At 47.9% G+C, this 11,687-nt stretch overlaps 1 long non-coding RNA gene across 1 annotated transcript; it reads right to left on the bottom strand.

Annotated features, from left to right (window-relative positions):
- Window positions 1–1,917: 1,917 nt before the first annotated feature.
- On the bottom strand, window positions 1,918–5,823 carry LOC142827432 (uncharacterized). The gene is made up of 3 exons (XR_016348602.1): window positions 5,722–5,823; window positions 4,859–4,955; window positions 1,918–2,456 (listed from the first exon to the last, which is right to left on the bottom strand). It is a non-coding gene; the product is annotated as an uncharacterized LOC142827432 (long non-coding RNA).
- Window positions 5,824–11,687: the final 5,864 nt, after the last annotated feature.

Here is an 11,687-nt window from a genome sequence, read left to right as displayed (position 1 = left end):
TAGAAATAGCACAAGAATCTGAATTTGACAGAACACAATGTTCACTACTGTTATTAGTCTGAATGGTTTTTCTGAAGTCTACACTTTAGGAAATATGCTAGAGTCTTTCTACAGATTATCCTAAGTAGCAAAATGTATTTTTTTTTAAGGCTGCACTCTCTTAATGGTAAGAAATCACAGATCTTACTTGCAAAAAGCATTATAAGCTAGCTGTGCAGAAACTGAAATGACTTTCCAGTGACTCAAACTATAAAAAAGGTTATTTAACCATTGACAAAAATAATCACCTTACATCTCTTAGGACAAACCAGACTCATTCTGGTAGCTCCTATAGGCACAATTATCCTGAAGTTGATTGAGAACCAAATGAAGTCAATAGGGATTATGGAGCTAGAACAGCTGCAGAATTGTACCTCGTTTTAATAAGCATTCATTTCATTCACCACAAAGATGCCGCCACCTCTGGCATGATATGCAGCAGTTGGTTAGCAATATGTATTAACAGTGGTAGCAGCAAAGGGCTGGTACAATATTTTACGGCATTTATTCATTTTTATAATGTTTTACAGACCAATTAAGTTATTTCATATGTCAGTGTTGGCTCTGGTCTTTTAAAGAATGCACTGCGGCGTAGCAAGCTCAAACTACGTAGCAATATTTAGCCATTAGGTGGCACTGTGTGAAGAACACAGCTGCACATTTTCACTGAGTGCTGGAGGCAATCTCCATTCTTTCTTACAATGAAGCTCTTCTTGTGCCCACCACCCATTTTACCTCTACCTCTCTGTGACTGACCTGATGTCTTAAAACACAGAGATAGAGAAAGAGACAGAGAGAGAGACTGCAGGATTTCATCAAAATGCCAAAATTCCATCCCCCTAAGAGCTTCAGATTTTCTCAACCATCAGCTGGCCCGATTGGAAAGGAGTGGTTTGTACATTTTCATATTGCAACTAAACATCATGAGGACTATGAGAACGTGAAGATTAGTTTCTCTTGGCTATCCCATGGGCAGGGATGCTGAACAAATCATTAAATCCTTTGCCTTGGAAGAGGAGAGCCACCAGAATCATTGCACTGTGCTGGTTAAGTTTGATGAGTGTGGCCCCACTTGGGGAGGTTAGCCCACCAACCCCGTCTTTCTGCCTGAGGCCCTGGCCCATCACCCACCCACCAGGGCTCTGATGTCCTCCTACCCAGCCGGAGGAGCCCTGAGCCCTCCCTGTAGCCAGAGGAGCCTTGATCCATGCCAGCTGCCTGAGCCGCTCACTGGCTGCCCTAGGTGCATCAGCTAGCCCAGCTCCCAGCCTGGCCTGAGCACCAGACCAAGCATGGGGCCACCAGCCATCTCAACACTGTCCTGAGCTGCTGGCCCAATCTCCAGGCCAGCCCAAGTGCTGCCCCAGCCGTTGACTAGCGGCAGGCCTGACTCGGATCTCGCATGCTAGCCTCAGTGGACAGGTGGAGCAAAGCTACAGCCTGGGGGCTGTGATTGGGTAGGGCCACAGTCTGGATTAGGGGAAGCTTAGCCTCCCCTGGCCTATGATATCCTCTCCCCATGTTGATGAACATTTTGAACTTCAGCCTAATGTGGTTAGCAAGAATCTTTAAAGAGGCTTGCATGACATAGCAAAAAACTGATTTCTGAAGAGCACATTAGGGCCAGAGTAATGTTTGGCATCTCAGACAAGGGACTGTCAGAGGAACTGTAAATGAGAAGGACTGAGTCCTTCCCGCAGCCATAGAAACTTGCAAGGCAATCAGAAATGGTTAAAAATAAATCAAAATAGAGACCAGTAGCTGCCAGAAAGAAACCTAGAGGAAGCAACTTACAAGTCAGAATAGGAAATATAGCACACCTGCAAAAAGCAATCGTAATAAACCCTCAAAGGCAACATGGAGCAAGTGCCAGGCAAGTTATAGAACTTTTCAGACTAGATGCACAAGATGTGAGAGATCACAACCCATGAAGCAATTGCACAAATAAGGGATAAAGACACACACAAAAATCTGGACATTTTGCTTCTTTCTACAATACAAAAACAGGATCAGAAGTGACCATTGAAAGTCAAGAGCCATTTTTTCTGGGATCAATCACATGTAATGATGCAGAACCAGCCAAGAGTACAGAACTGAATATATGTGAAAAGTCTTAATTTTAAAATAGATTCAGGAACAGAAGAAACAAACAGTCATTTCAAAAGGGATTTATAATCACCTTCAACTGCTCCCAAAAGCGGAAACTAGTCAATATTGTGTTAAATAGCCCCAGAAGTATTTTAAACTGCATTGGACAATTTTCCACAGAAACAACATACAAAGACAAAAGCTTTACTTTTCAAGTGTATGTGACTGTCAGTCTCCAATCTTGCAATCTCCTCAGTGGCAGTGGGGTAGCTGTGATGGGTCATATGAGAAAGGTAGAAGTTGATGGGATATTTGAGGATACTGAACTTCTAGAAAGAAAAAAAACATAAGACATTGCTATACCATATTGTGTACATACACCTCACACAATTCCTACCCCCATACTTCATAAAGGGCATTTCTACACTACAGAGAAGATCAACCCCCCGGAGGTTGATCTTCTAGCATTTGATTTAGCGGGTCTAATGTAGACCGCCCCCAAATCAAACACTGAGGACAGCCCCCATTAGTATCCGGTACTTCTCATTCTGCAAGGAGTAAGGGAAGCCGATGGGAGCATGTGCTCCCGTTGGCCTTGCTCAGTGTAGATGCTGCAGCAGCTTGACTTAAGGTAAACCAAATCCAGCTACGCATTTTGCAAAAGAGAAAAAGAGATTTTATACCTTTTACTAAAGAGGAGCCATTAAGGCTCACGTTCTGGGGCTTTTAGGTTTCTAATTCCCATTTAAATCAATGGGAGATAGACTCATACATCCCTTTGACGATCTGGGCTTAGCTACCTTCAAAATAAGATGATGTTGCTTGAAAAAGACAATCTTTTGTATCATTGTGCTCTTGGGCAGTGTATGAACCACCCATTCCGAGCCAGTAACACTGGCCTGGCCATTTATGTTCGAGGCCCTGCCTCTTTCTCCCCTTTTGCCTGCCAGAGCCCCACACACTCCTCCACAGCCAGAGAAGCCCCAGTCATTCGGGAGTGCCAGGTGACCCCAGCAACAGGCACATAGGTGCTGTAACTAGAGGTGCTCAAGATGATGCAGCAACCTCTGGCTGGAAGCAGTTTCCATCATTACAGGGTTCACAATTTGGTTCAAAGGTTCTCAGCCACCCCAGTATTAAAATTGTCCCTACACCCCTGCTGGCCCCTACCCCAGAGCACTGTCAGGCACCACTCCAGTAGCACCAAGCACTGGCCAGCCCAAGCACCAGTCCCAAGCTCCCAGAGTTCTGGACCACTGGCCATCCTGCTCTAGCCCCAGCCCCCACCCGCTTTGGGGAAGAGGAGCAACATACCTGTCTGAGAGAAGCTGATTCGCTACAAAGAGCAGCCATAGCTGCAGTGAGTGGGGAATGCTCAGGAAACAGAATCCTGAAAAGCCGTAGCTGACTGGAAGCAGCAGCAGCAGGGAACAAGATTAGCTTTTCACACAGCTTCGGAAGAGCTGGCTGGGAAGCCCTCCCTAAGTGGGGGGAAAGACAGTGAACTGGGAAAGAGTCTAGGCGGCGGGCCATGAACCTGTCTGCCAGGCTGTGGCATGCTGCCAGGCTACACTCCCAGCTTTTATTTAGCTCCACCCACTGGGGTTCCCAGGGAATTCCCTTCCCGCCCACTTCCCCATGCAGCAGCAGAGTAAGTAGGGCGGCTGGTAGCCAGATGGGCTGCAACTGGAACTGGGACAGCAGTGAGGCTGTGCCTGCTGAGGCAGCCTCCCTGTGGCCCCAGTTCTAGCTCCAACGGCCACTACACAGCCCCTGCTGGTGGGGACAAGTGTGGGGCGGAGAGCTGCTGCCCCATCCAGAAGGGCCAAGCACCGTGTGATGGGCTGCTGCCCCTACAACTCTGTTCTCCAGCCTCCCTGCTCAGTGGGAGCCTCCCCGTGGCCTCAAGCTGCTCCCAGTCAGCATTATTATTAAGCATTATTAAGTGCATAGGAAACGATGAATGTGTCAGCCCCATCAGACCTGGTAACTGCTGCTTCACTTCTGGTGCAATTGAGGCAAAAGGTTTGGACTGCAGAATACTCTTTAACAAATATTAGCAACTATTTTATTGTTGTTTTTTTTTAAAGTGTGTGCGCGCGCAGGTATTGTGTGCATATAGATGCAATGTAAAGCAACATGTGACCTCCCAAAATTATCATAATGAATATGCAAATATTTCCATGCATGTCCGCCAACAGTTTTTGAATGAGTTTGCTGGTCCACAGTATAAAAAAGTTTGGGAACCACTGATCTAGAAGGTCCATGTATACTTGAGACTGAACAACCTGGACTCATGTGGGAAATGATTTGATTCCCTCTTTGGCTATAGCTACACTTGGAGCGTGACTCCCCACTTGCCTAGCCATATTCACTCTAGATCACGCTGAATTAGCATGCTCAAAATAGTAGTGTCACCACAGCAGCAGGGGTATGAGCTAATTGCACTGAGTACTCACCTTCCTGGACCTTATGAATGTCTACTCAGGATGGCAAGACCATGCCGCCGCTCTCTGCTGCCCACGATATCACAGCTACATTGTTCTTAGCACATTCGCTTGATCAGAGCTATCATGAATAATGTCCATATGAGCTAGGATCACACCCCCAGCCTGTGTGCAAATACAGCCTATGAGATCGTTAGACTGCAAGTCAGGAAGCTTGGGCCTTGTTCTCAGCTCCGCCACTGACTTGCTGTGGAAATTTAGGCAAGTCATTTAACATCTCTTACCTGTTTCTCTTCCCATCCTTTGTCTGCCTTGTGTATTGACACTGCAGTCTCTTCAGGACAAGGACTGTCTTTTACCATTGGTTTGTCTGTAGAGTGCCTAGCAAAATGGAGTGTCAATCTTGATCATTACTTAAGATTAATAATCATCAGCCTCAGTTTGCCTATGTGCAAAAGGGGAATAAAACCACTTTGGGGTTGTTGTGTGGCTTCAGCAACTAAAGCTGGAGGTCTTTGATGAAAAGATGCTATAGAAGAAGAAAATATTTTCCCCTGAATTCAGCATTTTTCCCCGGTAAGCAAAATAGAGGCACAGTGCAGATTAAAAAGCAGGCAAAGGCACCGCAAGGTACCTGCAGAGTGTACCCCCAACCTGTTATCTGCATTAGAAAGAGCAAGAGAGATTTACACCAGATTACCTACTGCTGCAGCACCCTGTTAAATGAACTGATTTTGCTAGCTCAGGCCAACAGAGTTTTACAATATCAGCTAAATCAGACTCAGCAAAACGTCTGTATAGCTCACGCAGGCTACTTATGAAAGAAAAGTTCCATCGTATCCTCAACTGAGTGATGGCTGAAAGCCCCCTGAGAAGAAGCAGGGAGGACTAAGGGTGTTGAGCAGTGTTCGCTGTACACTGTGCACTTGTGCAACCACTCAGGAGAGATTCACCTGATTAGCAGAGTGCCCACAGCTAGGGTTTTGTTTCTGCTAGTGGTGCACATCTGCACATGCTTCAATCCACACAAAAATTCTGCACATGGATGGAAAAGATTAGAGAAAACACTGGTGCTGAGGATAGGTACTGAGAGTTGGCAGAAGACAGCTGGCTCCAAGCTGGGAAGGAAAATACTGGGGGTTCTTACCTACCACAGGTCCATTGGGTCTCACTTCCTGGACTCCATTCCATCCAGTGGGGTGCAGCTGCCACTCGCCCCTCTTGCCTTTGCTCATCCCCTGGGTGTGCTGCCCAAATAATAATAATGAATATAATCCAACAATTCAGGACTTGGAGGAAAGAGCAGTACATTGCCCCAGCTGGAAGGCAATACGTCTCGGAAAGGCACAATGGGTGAAATTCACAAGATCAGGGATAGATTTTTGCCTAATGACATTCACGAACCCCCAGGCCCAGGGTTAGGTGCCTAAAATGGGATTCAACAATTCCCAGCATGCTGAGCGGGGAGCTGCCCTAAGTGAGCCAATAGAAAAATGTGAAGGGAAGGGGTGCAACCTAATACCTGTCCTTCAAAAGGGCTTCTGATTCCCCAAGTCCTGCCAGAGTTCTGATGTATTCAGAAATGCATTTTCTCTCAGTCACCCTGGCTGAAGCTGTCCCACTTCATATAACTAAAATCAGGGATCTCAAAAGTGTACCTTAGGGCTCAAATGCCAGTCCTCAAATCCTCCTAGTAGACCAGCGGGCATCCCTCCATGGCAGGGTTCTGGGTGCAGGGCTACACCCCCAGTGTGTCCCCCAACCCTACCTGCTGCTCCTGGCAATTTACTCCCCCCACCACTTCTGGCACCAGCACTGGTAACATAGTGGTGCTAGAGCAGATTCCCATTGCTTGCTCTGCACCACTGCTGGTATGTCCCTGTTGCCAGGGGAGCTCTGTGCACATCCATGCTGTCCATTGGATGGCTCAGCACGGCCACCCCAGGTCCCGTGGTTTGGAGGGCCCCATAGCAGCCGCCCCACTCATCCTATGGATGGGATGGTTCCCCATACTCAGATTAGCCCAATGGGCCTTGGGCGAGCTGGGGCTGCAGCAGTGGTCGGGCCCCCCTGCACTCACCAGTGGAGCAATGCGGCCCTGGCTTACTTTGCTGCCTCAGCTGTGTCACTCTGCTTCCCACTGGTGAATGTGCGGGTGGGAGCATGGCGGGACCAAGCGAAGCAACCAGAGGAGCAACGCTTTGCTCTATTTTCCCTGCCACTGCCAGTGAGTGCGAGGGGACGGATCCCTGCTGTGGACACCAGGCCCCCTGCTAGTCCACTGGGCCTCCCAGGGAATCTGGCCACTCCGCCTGCTGACCAGCCCCTTGTCTCAATGCCATGGCTGGGCGGGAGGGACATGTGCCTACTCATGCTGTCGCCCCGACACACATCGCCCTGATTCTAACCCCCATGTACTAATGAATATTTCATTACCCAGTGGAACAACTCCAAGAGAAACTGCAAGCCACTGTCCAATGCTTAAGGCACCTACCTGGAAGGTAGGACCCCCTAGCTTCAAGTCCCTACTCGTCGCTGTGAGGGCTGAGCTTTGACTAGAAGCTGTAAATTCCAACTCAAGGAGATATACTTGAACTATTATGCTAAAAACAGCAGGGTAGCCATGGGAGAGGCTAGCTTCCCTGAACACAGTCCTGGCTGTGTATGGGCTGCAGCAAGAAGCAGGCGCTACAATAGGCAGCAGTCAAGAGCTAAAATGTTCTCATTCCATCTAAATTGAATCAAAACGATATACTAACAGGCTGTTAAGACGGTGCTTTTGTCCCAATAGCACTCACCAATACCAGATTTAAAAAAAAAAAAAAATCAACCAGGGGTTTAAAGAAAACTTTGACTGCATTCTGTCTCGGAAGGAATCATGTATCAACATTTGTTTTGCCTTTATGGTCCCTATGTCTTTATTGTTTATCTGTATGGTTTCTGTCGGGTTCTTTGATAGTTTGTCTGTAGCATAATTACTTTTCCAAAATTTAAATCAGCTAAGATGGTGGGGTATGATTGAAGAATTGTTTCAGTGGCGCCCAGGATTGGTTAAAAAAAAAAAACCCACTGTCTTGTAGAACTGTAACCAATTGTTTTAAACTAAGGTCTTGCTAAATAGGACCCACATTTTAACTATATAAACTGGGGTCCAAAAGGATGTTCTCTGGAACCAAACTCAAGGACACAGCTCAAGGTCAGAGCTGCCACATCTCAACATCCTCTCAGCCATATCCTGCAGAAGCTGGAGCTCTGGAGAAGCTGGCAGGGAGTAAGAGACTTCACGCTCTCCCTGCTCCCAGGTCAATCAGGGCTTGGGGGCAGTGGGGAGTGCCCAAACACTCCTCCCACTGTGCAAGGAGTGTGCGGCGCTTCTATGCACCACGTGCTCCTTGCAGGATGGGGGCAGGAAGTGAGAGACTTCACATGTGCCCCCCCCCCCGGCACTGATTGACTGGGGGCAAAGGGAGAAACGCACAAAGTCTCCTCCCACCGCCAGGGGCGTGAGTGCCTAGAGCAGGGGTGGCCAGCCCATTTCGGACAAAGAGCCAAGATCCAAATGGATCCAGCACGAAGAGCCAGGGCAAAAAGTGGTAGAGTTGTAGAGAAAAAAAAAGCCCCCAAAAAGAAAAAAAAATTACCTTTTAAAAAGGCTTTTTGGCCTCAGCAGGCTCCCATCAGCAGCCGCTGCCTCCATATTGGATCCGCCATTTTGATCCAGACAGCTCCCCTGCCATGGAGAGCACAAGGGAGCCGGGAGTCATAGGCCATGTTCAGGAGGCGCGGCGGCAGCTTTGCAAGCCACACTGACAGGGGAGGAAGAGCAGCATGTGGCTCGCAAGCCGCGGGTTGGTCATGCCTGGCCTAGAGGGAACCACCTGCTGTTCAGAACAGCTGGCAGTTCTCTGTGGGAAGGGGGCCAAGACTTCACACATTCATCCACCTCCAGACCAATCAGGGTCTGTGGGCAGGGAAGCCCTCCCCCAGCCCTCCCCCAGCCCTCAGAGTACCTCTGTGCATGCAACAGTGATTTAAAGCAGTGGTTCCCAACCTTTTTTATACCATGGACTGGAAAATACATTAAAAAACTGTCGGCAGACCGGCACAGAAATATTCATTATGGTAATTAGTTTATTTGCACATTTGCATATTCATTATGATAATTTTGGGAGGTCACATGTTGCTTTAAATTGCATCTGTATGCACATACATATTTTAAAGAAAACCAATAACATAGTGTAGCCAGACAGGAACCCCCCTGTAACATCCATTTTTGCTTGCCTGGAGCATGCAGGGCACACAGAGCAGTAAAAGCCTTGAACAGAAGGCCCGGATATGCCAGCTCAGTGACCCTGAATGGCTGTAAACAGAGATACGCCAATTGCTGACCAAGAGGCTGCCGAGGAGTGTCCTTGACTGAAACCCATATTGATACGAACACACAGCCGTCCGCGGGGGGAGGAATCTCTCGCCCAGTGAAAAAATGTGCAGTACTCACAATTTAGTTATCTCTTTTTCAAGTGTAAATTATTTGAAACTTGCTTGTAAGAACTGGCGCCACAAAAACAGACCAGTACAATTTGGCATCTTAGATAAGAAAGAGGATACGGGCCCCTATGGGTATAAAGATGGGTCCAGCAGCACACTTATTCTGAGTGTCAATCTACCATCTATCTGCTGGTCGGGTTAGGTGATTGGCCTCCCGAGGTTCCATGGGGACACCCACCTCATATTCGTCTTTCCTAGGAATAGAGGGACCGGCCCTGGCTTGACCCGCTGGAGTCGAGAGGCACAGAAGGGGGTAAAAATTGTACCTGGATGTGGTCCTTTGTCTTAAGTGTACACATAGACTTAGAGCTCTTTAAAGATTAAGCTGTCACTTGGTACCATTATTTTCTATTTTCTATCTTTATTTTCTTTGTAAGCATTTTTAAGATCTATATTTGCTAGCAGTTAAGAAATAGAGCAATAGCCACTGTAACCACATGCTTTATAAGCCTTTTTAATAAACCTGTAACTGGTTAAGTTTTAACCTGACTCCTTCAGTTGCTGTAACAGAACCAAGCACAATTTAAAAGAACTCCAGCTGGTCATAAGGGACAGGTATAGGGAGAGCTTGGGTGTTTTGGATCATGTCACTTCCAGAGGACAGATCCGTTGGGGGCATCTCTCAGTCTTCCCTAGACTGCCCGCTGCGAAGGGATCCTGTATCCTAGCAGTTGAAATCTGAGATGTAATAAGCTCTTCCTATAAACTCTGGGGTGTCTGTCAGCCTGTTGGCTGCCCTCCGCGACGGGACCCCAGTCCTAGCGGTAAAGACACGGACGTTAAACTTCTCGGGGTGCCCGTCAGTCTCTCCTAGACTGCCCGCTGCGACGGGGCCTTGTGTCCCAGCAGTTGAAAACTCGGGTGTAACACACACACATTGCCCTGACCATTGGCTGACACATAGTTGCTAGTAATTGTTAAAGAGTATTCTGCAGTCTAAAGCTTTTGCCTCAATTGCACCAGAATTAGAGAGGCAGCGGTTAACAAGGCTGACATTCTGCACATTCGTATTTTCCTATGCACTTAATAATGCATAATAATAATGTATGAACCCGCTGGCTGGGAGAAGCTTAAGGCCATCGGGAAGCTCCCGCAGAGCAGGGAGGCAGGAGAACAGGATTGCAGGGCAGCAGCCCAACACACAGCGCTTGTTGGTCGGGGCAGCCGCTCTTTGCCCCACACCTGGCCCTGCCATCCAGGGCAGTCGCTCTCCACGTGACATTCAGTGGGGCTGGGGCAGCTACTCTCTGCCCCACGCTTGACCCCACCAGCCAGGCCCCATAATGGCTGTTGGAGCTGGAACCAGGCCCCTCATCGTGGTCTCAGTTCCAACTGCAGCCCACCTGGCTACCAGCCACCCCACTTACCCAGCTGCTGCGTGGGGAAGAGGGCGGGAATTCCCAGGAACCCCAGTGGGTGGAGCTAAATAAAAGCTGGGGGCATAGCCTGGCAATGTGCCGCAGCCCAGCAGACAGGGGTTCATTGGGAACCTCTGATTTAAAGGGCCCAGGGCTCCAGCTGCTGCCGGTAGTAGTAGCTGAGAGTCCCAGGCCCCTTTGATTCATCAGGCCCCAGAGCAACTGCTCCTTTTGCACACACACCCTCCCCATTCAGTCTGCCCTTGGATGGCTGAATGCATCATCAGCCTTTAATATTTAGGCAACTCAGGGATTTAAACAGTGGAAACTTAGATGCCTAGAGATCTCAGACTACCGCAGAGTAGTACCAGTGGTCCCAAAATATTGTACTTATGCACCTATAGTGGCAGTTAGGCAGCCAAATTCCCCTTCTGAATCTAGCCATATGCCTCCTATTACTCCCAAGCAGGCAACACTTCGACTCTTATTTTCATTAAGAGGTGAATAACACCCACAGGAGCATAAGTGAGGCAGCCTTAAAATTGTGACTGTATAAAGAGGGATGGGATATGGGAAGGAAGCTGTTCGCATACAGGCGCCAGCAGCTACCTGAAGCTGATGTGAGAGGAAATGCAAATATAGTAGATGCCCAATAATATCTTCCTGATCCAGAACAATACATTAAATTGCTGTTCTGGTTTATTAGGCCACTATAGTTACATACCTAGTGTCTTTGGATTTGTTGTTAGAAAATTTTATTATCAGTCAGCTAACCAAAGACAGAAAGAAAAGCAGAGGACAATCCAGCAAATTGCGTTGTGTGTCACGATTGTGTTATTTAGTCAAGGGGAGTATATTTTCACTAACCATAATAGGGACTGTATTAGGCCCCAATTGTCTTCTGCTTTTCTAGGACTACACGTACTGTATTCCGGGCTGTATCTATCTGAGGGCAGTCAGCCTTATAGCAGTGATGAGCAACCTAGACTAGTGAGTGGGCCTCCTCCATCTCAGTGGATCGCAAGATTGTTGTAATCAAGATGATCTCCTGGAATAGGGTAGTTTTCTTAACTGCACTTGAGTACCTAGAATTTGCCACGTGTGCCAATTGTACTGTAGCAGCACTTTGTGAGAGCCACACACTCCCTCTGTATCCAATCCATGTTGTGTGTAGTCAGCATGCACCTCACTTCACGTGCCCTTGCTT

This window comes from Pelodiscus sinensis, chromosome 2, assembly GCF_052426305.1.
Source record: "Pelodiscus sinensis isolate ZL-2025 chromosome 2, ASM5242630v1, whole genome shotgun sequence".
NCBI lineage: Eukaryota > Metazoa > Chordata > Testudines > Trionychidae > Pelodiscus > Pelodiscus sinensis.
This window is presented reverse-complemented; position numbering and strand designations above follow the sequence as displayed.